The sequence below is a fragment of the Benincasa hispida genome, chromosome 12 (assembly GCF_027475165.1).
Source record: "Benincasa hispida cultivar pf3 chromosome 12, pf3_genome.v1.1, whole genome shotgun sequence".
In the NCBI taxonomy this organism is placed as follows: Eukaryota; Viridiplantae; Streptophyta; class Magnoliopsida; order Cucurbitales; family Cucurbitaceae; genus Benincasa; species Benincasa hispida.
This window is the reverse complement of record NC_143489.1, coordinates 38113947-38125488: the sequence shown is the minus strand read 5'-3', so window position 1 is coordinate 38125488 and position 11542 is coordinate 38113947.

Genomic DNA, 11542 nt, shown 5'->3' with positions numbered 1-11542 from the left:
CTATAGCAAGATATTCTTCACTAAATACTATCCCCAGAATAACTCATTTTTTTATAGTCATTTAGCTACTGTTTTTTATCACAACTTACTAACACTTTAGTAATTCCGTAAGTGTAACCCTCCGTTTTCAGACTTTAGAGATTGACCCCAACGATGATACTAAATTGGAAAGTCAAAGTTGAAAACGACCTAAGAAATCCTATCCATTTCTAGAGTTTGAGTCGTTCTGAATCCTATGTTTCAACCCTCCGAGGGGATAGCCATCGTTAAATGACTAGTGAGGTCGACTTAAAGACGAAAAACAAGTGCAACATAGGAATCTCACGGTCCAAATAAACGAAAGAGATCGCAGGACACGTTGACACATATCCTTCACCCACTTATTATGAACTACTTCCCCTATTCACCTTGATATTGACCCATATAAACACTTTTAGAATGGAGCAGTCGGGCTCATAATCGACAAGAAGCATTGTATGGACCTCACGGTGTGAACTATCTAGGGACGTGAGAGTTGAAATCAATATATCATCTATTTGATTTTACATTGAACAACTTCCCTTCATTCACCTTGATATTGACCCCATGCAAACACTTTTCAAATGGAGCAATTGAGGTTCATAATCAACACGAAGCATTGCATGGATCTCACGGTGTGAACATCTTAGGACGTGAGAATGAAAATCAAAACATTACTTTTGATTTTTCTATGAACAAATTCCCCCATTCACCAGATCTTGATTCATACCAGCACTTTCTGAATCGAGCAGTTGAGGTTCATAATCGACACAAAGCGAAGCATGAATATCGATGTGAACTCTTATAGACACGAGAGTTAAAAATAGCATATCGTATATGTTATTAATCTCCGACTAAAGCATTCTAAACTCCCACTGAAGTGTTCTAATAATATATCATATATGCTATTAAACTCCTGATAACGGGCAGAAATGCACGTTATCATGGTACTAAGTTCTTAAACAATGTTGGATTGCATTGATGAAATATATTAAATTGCGTCCATTAAGTATAAATTCTATAATATTGTGGTCGCATGCGTCTAACACATTAGAACAGTTGATCTTTACATTTTTGTGCAGAAAATGCATTAACGCAATGCAGAGATTACGATCATAGGAATACATTGGTCGAGTGCAACTTCACCGCAAGGCTTTGCGTTGATCATGCTCGTAAACATTCGCCCAAGAAAAATCACCGTAAATTGGTTAGCGCAACACGGTGGGTGTATCCGGGTGAAAGGACGATTAAGATCGATGGGATAGAAAGCTAATGGTAGTCGGATCCAAATTAAGTTGACAGTCGAGAACGGTCACAAAGTACATCCAGCTTTATCGATGTCAATTATCTGGCGCATCAGTCAGGAATTAAAGCTGTCCCATCTGTACAACTGGGAGAGAAAAGCCGCCTTTCATCTTTGATGCCCTATAAATACCAAGTGCATTCTTCAGAGAAGGGGTTAAGTAGTTGATTACTTCATCATTTTACATGTTCACATCGCTGTCCATAGTCTTCTTTCATTTTAAGGCGGACGAGAGGAAGAAGGTGTGTCGATAGATCGTTCCAGCAAGCTTGGGAAAGCACCGGAAGCTCCAAGACAGAGAGAGGGTCGACGCCTGCAGAAGCGGGAATATTTGTAGATCAGAATAGAGATTCAGTGTAAAAAGCCTTGGTCAGCAAGAAATTGCTACTAGGCTCTTTACCTTTATTTTCCATTATCATTTTGTACTCAATTCAGTTATAAGAATGGAATGTCTTTCTCTATATCTGTTCACTCTCTGTAATTCACGCATGAGTAGCTAAATTACTTGAATAGGTTGAGAAGCATTTAGCTAGCACAACTAGGGAATCTTCATTCTTTGTGGTTATCTTGTTTATGTATGCTTCATTCGTCTATTAGAGATACTCAGGATGGTAGTCTAAGGACAGGATCTAGACTTGGGAAGGTCAGGTCAGAATCTAGGTTTGGAAGAACCATATTAGAACACATAAACGAGAGATAGGCGCTTAGGAATGAGCACTATTTGTTATTAATGCATCGCATGCATCTTAGCAATAAGATATGATTGTATGTGGTCATCTTGCTTTCATGCATGACTGGATTTGTTATCTCATGTTTGCTTTTCGTGAAAAAATACAAATTGAAGTGGAGGGCTTCTTCAAACAATAAGGAGATGGGTCAACTATTCAATCAAATGAGATTGAGCATGTTTCCCATCTCTTCTCGAGAAACAAGTGGGCTATTTCTTTGCAAAATTGTGCTCAATTTCATATGTGGCAATTCCGCCAAGATCTCTTCTTTAGTTGGGGGTTTGCATCAACGCATAGGACAAGAGTAAAGACTTAGGGATAAGCTCTATGGACATTTTGCATTAAACACATGCGTCCTAGACTTAGGAGCATCGCATTTACATTGGGAAATGACTTGTTGTTACATCGCAAAGTTTAACCCATTCCCGAGTAACGCTAGCTAAAGATCTTTTCAACCCGTTCATCGCATACTCATTGCATCTATCAACGCAACTCTCTTTCTCAAATCCACCGCCTTTATTTACTCTTTTTTCATCAACGCAACAACACACCCACACTTTATTTATTTACTTGGTTACCACAAAGTTTTCATAAACATTATCAACGCAACTATTTTCACAAGCCCCTGTGTTTGACCCTGGACTTACTAGGAAACTCAGAGGAATTTACACTTGAATTTCGCTGGGGAAACTTGAGTGCACAACGCAATCCATCAACGTATATCATCCATATTTCCACTTAATAAAATAATGCATAAACTCCCACTAAAGTGTTCTAACATTTGTTTGGGTATATCTTTACTTAGGTTTGTTCCTGCTAATTAAACAATCTAAGTCTAGGTTTTTATCCAAGTATAACGTTTATATTTGGATTTAAACTACGATGTCTAAGTGATAAACCAGTTTTAAAACCTCACATCACTCACATATTACTCATAAAACTGGTTAACAACACTCAATTATTCGGCCATAATTCCCAGGTAGGAGGTGTTCCATAGACCATCAACTTAAATATATCCAGCCTTAGATAGGATTTTATACCCGTTGAGTTTGTAACCATATTTTACAAGATGTCGAACAATTTTAACTATTAAAACAAGTGATTAACCTACGTGAGCATGCAACTTATCGTTGTTATGGATTTTAAATATCTACCCCAATTTTATAACAACTTACACAATTTTAGACATACTAAGCATCCATAACATACATCAAAGGCATTCAACATTTAATATAACTTTTATATTAAAACATATGAAACCCTATACATGCATACTATATATTATAACACTTTATAACATACTTTCAATGCATGTAACATGCTTCCTATGGTGAGATTTTAAATTTACATGGCATACTTTATGCACATACAAGATTTATTTAATTATAACATACATCATATGCATAAATAATTAAAAACAATCTAATATGGTTTTTCATTTTGACATATTTAAGTAAGCAAAGGCATAAATATTACAAAAATCGGCAAAAATCGACTAAAAAACACTTCTGGATTTCTTGAACCACCTTGAATTGGACCCGAACTTCTCGAACTGGACCTCTAATGCTCAAAACTATGCTAAACCTGGCAAAAACCATCTAGTGTGCTAAACCAGGAAAAAACCATTAAGTACCCTTCAAGTACCATCATGTATCAAGTATTTCACTAAATACCATCGAGTATGAGCATCGAGTACCATCGAATATGGTATTATGCATTGAGTATTTCATAAAATACCATCGAGTATGAGCATAATGTACCATCGAGTATGGCATCGTGCATCGAGTTTTTGAGCATTGAGCGTCGAGTATTGGGCAGTGGTTGAAACTCTAGTTCTTGCTACTCGACCTTCTTCACTTCTTACTTCAATTACAACCTAATTGTATCTCTAATGACTCCATATGAATTACAAACACTTAAACACACATTAAGGCCCATCAAACAAGAGCCAATTATAAGAAATACAACATAATTGAAGAGAAAACAATGCCAAAACTTAGAGAAATCATATCAGTTCAACATTTTCATACAACTTATGAAAAAACACCCACCAAGCCAAAGTTAAACCGAATTGAATGCTTAAATGATGCTTTGATACCAATTGTTAGATTCAAGAAGCAAGCAAAGGAAGCAAAACAAGACATTAAACATTATAATTCATTAATTTGGGCTTCAAACTAAGTATGCTCATAAACTAAAAACAGAGTTTCAACACTAACTTTTGAAGTACCTTTTATTCACGATCTTCAGCTGCAATCTCCTTCTTCTTTGGATGTGAACCACCACAAGGTCTTCCCTAATATTCTCTTGGTGCCTTAGATTGAGTTGTGGGACTCAAAATAAGCTTGAATCAAAGAAAGTTAGAGAGGAGGTTACTGGTTTTACACAGTGTGAAGAACATTTCTTCAAACACAAATTCTCAGCTTCAGCAATGATTTCTCTCCTTCTTCCACTCAAAATTCCAACTTTATATTGCATGACTTTCATGCAACTAACAGCCTTGAATGAATCACAGCTCATGCTTGAATAATTGAGCTGAAGAAGAATGGATTTATGTGACAATTTGAAAGTGGAAAAATCCCACTTTTACGATGTTTCCATTTAATTTTATTAATTTAATATCAAATATAAGATTAATTTATCACAAATTCCATTACCTGAATCGTTATTCATGAATTTAATATTTAAATCATATTTAAATATTATTCAATTCTCTAATTCCATTTAATTCCAAAATTAAACGTGTAATTATATCACATATAATTACTAATTCCCTTAATTCTAATTTGAACGTTTCAAATCAACTTATCACGCTATTCTAAGGCTAATCCATTTGTGAGCTAGTAGGGAGACCTAGTGGACCTACAGATCATGGGCTTCAACAATCCGAGATTAATCGGCTAAATTCTTTACACTGAATTAACCCTCATTCGTTAACTATTAGGCCCCACTAAAATCGGTAGTTGCACTCTCCTCACTGTAGATATATTGTGTCCACTCGATATAACCATGATTATTAAGTTAACCCTTCACAAGTTATTCATAATAACGGTTGGGTCAAAAGACTGTTTTACCCCCGAGATTACCTCTTCTTCTTTAAGTCCCACCGATCCTCTATGGAACACTTGGTTTGTGATCCGATCATCAAATTGAGTCCCGCTCAGGCCAATGAGAGGGTGGTGCCCCTTGTTCAAGACCCGAAGTTAGACTTAAGGGAACAACCTCTCTACTATCTCTAAAAGCGGGCATGAGTAAATTCCATCTTTCACCCTATGTCCCCAGCTATTTACCTAGTCTTACCCCTGAAATGGGAGTCTTATTGAGATAGTGCTATTGAGCCAACCCTCACCTATGCAAATCTAAGGATAATCCTGAATAAACAGGAGCTCATATCTAGCTCTGGATTAAGGTCAAGTTACCTAAGTCATCATTTTAAAATAGTCAGTTTTAAACAGTAAACAACATTATAAAGTAAGAGTGACTTATTTCGTGGTTCGATCTTTTGCAAACTCATTGCAAAGGATGATCTCACTCCTCATGTCATGACATGTACAAATTATGATCACTTCGTCTGTAGCACTTTACAACTCCTTGTAACAACTACAAAGTGGGCCACATCCGATAATGTTACCAGGATAAGGTACTCAAACTTATTCATATACTATAGATCATTTTGACTATTTACTCGAACCTAATCCACTTTTATGTCTCCACATAACGTTGAAGTACTCATATAATAGTCATGGATCTTTTAGTTTATTGGATTTATTTCTAAAATAAAATAAGCAATTCATATATTCAAGAACAACTTTATTGAATTACAAAATGGGTTTATTGTTTACAAACCACAAGTTTTAGGACATAAAACCCAACATAACAAGGTTTTATTTCTCCTTTCTTCCATACCATTTTGTTGAGGTGTTCCAGGTGCTGTGGGTTGAGACTGGATTCCATGTTTTATCAAATAGTCCTGAAATTTTAAGTCCATATACTTACTACCTCGATCTAATCAAAGTGTTTTAAGCATTTTACCTAATTGGTTCTCAAACTCAGCTTTATATTCCTTGAACTTTTTAGGTGTTTTGGATTTATGATGCACTAGGTAAATATGGCCACACCTTGAAGTATCATCAATGAAGCTAATGAAATATTCATACCCTCCTCTACGTTTAACATTCATCAGACCACAAAGGTCTGATGTACCAGCTTCAAAGGCTCTTTGGCTCTAAGACCATTTCTAGAAAAAGGTCTTTTGGTCATTTTTTTCCTAAGACAAGTGTGAACTGTCTTCTAACTGATTTAGATGACTGTTCTTAATCAACCTCTCAATTCTGTTGAGATTTATGTGACCAAGTCTCAAGTGCCAAAGATAGGCATTCAAAGAAAATTTCTTTTTTTTATTTTGAGTTTCAAGTGTTTTAAACATCTCTGTGTTCAAAATGGCTTTAACCTCAATCGGTTTTAATGTGTACAATTATTTTCTAGTTTCACAGAACAAATTTTGATATCTTTCGAAGTAATGAACACTTCATTGTTTACAAAAAAAACATTGTAATTTTGTTCCAATAAACATGAGACATATATTAAATTCCTTTTCATAGAAGGAATGTAATAAATATTTTCAAGCAAAATGTACCTATCTCCTATAAATAACTTCATATCTCCCACTGCTTTAGCTGAAACAACCTCCCTATTCCCTACTTTAAAGGTTGCCTCGCCTTCTGTAAATAGTCTCTAGGAACTTGTTTCCTGAGAGAAAGTATAGATATGATTAGTGGCACATGAATCTATTATCCAAGTCTTTTTATCATTTTCCACTAAGCATCAAGTAAATCGTATTTACTCTATCGTTCGCTTTTCATATTTTCATCTATATAATTCAAAACATTAGATAAGTTGGGAGATAGAGGACAATCCTCTGATAAAACTTGTTTTGAATCATCTTTTGCTAGTAATTTACATGTTGAATTTTTATTACTGTTAACTAAAGCAGAGGTAGGTATTTTAGAAGAATTCGACATGCTAAAATTTTAAACAAAATCTTATTAGTAAATTGCAACTAAATCCAAATTCAGTTATAGCAAAAAGTAAAAATGTGCCCATAATCATTATTTATTTGTAATGATACTATAGTGAGTTAGAATAAGTGCTATCGAGGGACAGTCAAATACTCATTCACTAAAGTAAGACATTCTCGACTAAATACTATCTCCAAAATAACTTTTATTCTTATGGTCTTTTAGTTACCATTTTTTGTCAGAAATTACTAACACTTAGTAATTTTGTAAGTGTAACCCTCCATTTTCAGACTTCAGAGGTTGGCCTCAATGATGCTACCGAATTGGAGAGTCAAGGTTGGGAATGGACCTAAGAAATCTTATCTATTTCTAGAGTTTGAGTTGTTCTGAATCCTATGTTATAAACCTCTGAGGGGATAGTTGTCGTTAAACGACTAGCAAAGGTTGCCTAAAGCTAACCAGCAAGCGCAACATAGAAATCTCACAATCCAAACCAACGGATGAGACCACTGAACATGTTGACACATATCCTTCACCCACTTACTATGAATTATTTCCCCCATTCACCTTGATCTTGACCCATACAAACACTTTTTGAATGGAGGTCACTCCCAGGGTGAGAGGAAACGTCATATGAATCTCACAGTGTAAAATTTCTAGGGACGTGAGAGTTGAAATTAATATATCACATATTTAATTTTACAATGAACAACTTCCCGTTATTCACCTTGACATTGACTCATGCAAACACTTTCCGAGTAGAGGTCACTCCCAGGGTGACACGAAGTGTCGCATGAACCTCATGGTGTGAACTTTCTAGGGACATGAGAATTAAATCAAAATATTGTATATTTGGTTTTGCTGTGAACAACTTCCCCTATTCACGTAAATGTAGATTCATGCAAAAACTTTCTGAATGGAGGTCACTCCCAGGGTGATACGAAGTGAAGCATGAATCTCAATGTGAACTCTTAAGAACAAAAGAGATAAAAACAACATATCGTATATGTTATTAATCCCCCACTAAAGCATTCTAGCAATATATCATATACGTTATTAAATTCCTACTGAAGCGTTCTAACGATGTATCATATATGTTATTAAACTCACATTGAAGTGTTCTACTAATTTTTTGGGTATATTTATATTCAGGTTTATTTCGGCTAATTAAACAACCCTAAGTCGATGTGTTTTATCCAAGTATAATGCTTATAAATGGATTTTAAACTATGATGTTTAGGTGATAAACCATTTTATTACCTCATACCGCTCACGTATGCTTATAAAGCCGGTTAAAAACACTCAATTATTCGACTATAATCCTCAGGTAGGAGGTGTTCCGTAGATTGTCAACTTAAAAACCTCCAACCTTAGACAGAATTATATACCGGTTGAGTTTGTAACCGTGATTTATAAGATAACGACCTATTTTAACTATTAAAACAAGTGTTTAACCTACGTGAGCATGCAACTTATATTTGTTATGGATTTTAATGTCTAATTCAATTTTATTTTAAAATAAAATAAATGCTTTGCATCCATAATATTCAACAAAGGCATTCAACATTTAATATAACACTTATATTAAACAAAAGAAACCCTAAACATGCATACTATATATTATAACTCTTTATAACATATATCCAATGCATGTAACATGCTTCCTATGGTGGGTTTTTAAATCTACGTGCCATACAATATGCACATACATGCTTTAATTTAAATATAACATACATCACATGCATAAATATTTAAACAACACTAATATGGTTCAACTTTGGCATCCTAAGCAAGCAATAATGACTAAATTATTACAAAACAGGTCAAAAGAAGCTTCAAAACTGTTCTAGATCGCACGAACCGATCTGAACCGGACCTAAATCGCCTGAACCGGACCATCAGATCTTCAAAAGATGTTGAACTGGTACAAGGATGGCTAACCCGAACCGAAATGGAAGAAAACCGATTGAACCAAACATCCCGCAAGAACCGGCTCACGAACGCATGCATTATTGGGCTGCGATGAGCAGCATTGCAATGCTCATCTTAGTGTTGTGACGTCTCGGGCTGCATATGAGTAGCGTTGCAACACTTCCTGGCAGAAGGCACTCCTTCCAGTTTGTGTTGCTGACCTTGCTTGCTTCAACCTTCAAATTACAACTTAATTTCGACTCTATTGACTCCAAATAAATTATAGACTCTAGAGCACACATAAAAGCACATTAAACAAGATCCAATTACAAATTTAAGTTAGGAATCAAAGAGAAATCTAATACCAAAACTGATTGAAGCACCATATCAGTCCCCAAACATGCAATTATAGAAATTCACCCACCAAACTCAAATTAACGTTAATTGAGTGATTAAATCATGCTCTGATACCAATTGATGGAATGTATAAGTATGCAATGGAAGCAATCAGAATCAACAAGCACTCTAATTACACTTAATTTGAGTTCTAAAAGCATGTAAAACAGGATTTTAGAAGAGGGTTTCTAAGCCAACATACATTTGAAGAATTCCTCTAATCCAAGTTCTTCCATGAATTCTCAACTCCAAATCTATAGTGAACCACCAAGAGATCTTCTCTACTATTCTCAGCCTTGAATTTGAGTGATGAAACTCAAGATTCAAATGAATTTGGCGAGAAAGTTAAGAGGGTTTTTGGAGAGGAAGAATATTTTCAGCATAAACTAATTTTCAGCAGCCCAAATCTCATTCAATCTAAGAAACTGAAGTGTTTTTAATATTTTTCTACATGTCGGCACTAAAGGAGACTGCCATTGACACTTCATTTGCAGCAAAATAAAGGCCTAGGTGTCTTTATGGAGAAGATCCACCTCCTACTTCATCAAAGATTGGCTTTCTCCACTAAGATGTTTTAATTGTCCAATTTCCACTTTCAATTCTTAAATTTTAATTAATTCAAAATTAACTAAAACTTAAAATCAAATTCTAACTTAATTAATTCAAAATTTCAAAATCTAATTTCTCAAATTGAAAAATAATTTGATTTTAATTAATTAAACAAATTTAATTAATTAAATAATAACTTAGTATCAAATATTAAATTAATCACATACCTAATTTTAAGCATGAATCCTATTCACGTTATTAATATTTAAAGCAATATTTAAATATTATAAACTCTCCAATTTCATTTAATTTCGATAAATTAAATGTTATTTAATTCTATCGAATATAATTATACATACCCTAATTGAAATTTGAACTATTCAAATTCAAACCCTAAATTTAATTTGAATACTTCAAATTTAAATCATTCCAAATTCACTCAATTTACTAATCCAAGGTACATGTTTTATGAGCTAGTAAAGGGACCTTGGACCTACAGATCATGAGCTTCAACGATATGAGATTAATTGACTAAAACTCTTTAGACTGAATTAATCAATATTCACTACCGAGTCACACCACTGTAGCTCGATAGTTCCACTCTCCTCACTATAGATATATTTGTCCACTTGATTAACCATAATCAGTAAGTCGACCCTTCACAGGTTGTTCATAATAATGGCTGGGTCAAATGTTGTTTTACCACTGAAATTACATCTTGCTTCTTAAGTTCCAATGAGCCTCTAATGAACAGTTGGTTTGTGATCCAATCATTAAATCGGATGGAGCCCCTTGTTCAAGACCTGGATTCAGTACTTAAGAGAACAACCTTTTTGCTATCCCTAAACGAGTAGACATAAATTCCATCTTACACCTTATGTCCCCAACTATTTACCTAGTCATACCCCTGCAATGGGAGGCATACTGAGCCAGAGTTGTTGAGCCAACCCTCACCAATGCAAATCTAAGGATAATCCCGAATAAACAGGAGTTCATAGTTAGCTCAGGATTAAGATCGAGTTACCTAGGTCATCTATGCGAAATAGTCAGTTTTATACAGTAAACGTAGTCATAAAGTAAGAGTGACTTATTTCTTGGTCTGATCTTATGCAAACTCATTACATAAGACGTCCCCACTCCTCATGTCAATACATGAACGAATCAGGATCACTTTGTTTGTAGTATCTTACAACAAATTATAACAACTACAGAGTGGGTCGCATCCAATTGTGTTACCATAATAAGGCACCAAACCTTATTCGTATACTATAGACCGTTTTGGCTATTTACTCGAACTTGATCCATCTTTATGTCTCCAGAAAAAGTTTAAGTATACATGTAATAGCCATGGGTCTTAGATTATTGGATTTAGTTTTTACAATTGCAATTTACAAATTCAATAACAACTTTATTAATAATAGAAAATGTTTAACTTTACAAAATGCGAGTTTTAGGACATACAACCCAACATTTTATAAATGATTATTCAAGATATGGGTATCTATACCTTATGTAACACAAGTCTGAAGTACTTGAAAAGTCTAAGGAATATAAGACTAAGGTTGAAAACTTGTTAAGTAAAAAGATCAAAATACTACAATTTGGTCATGGTGGAGAGT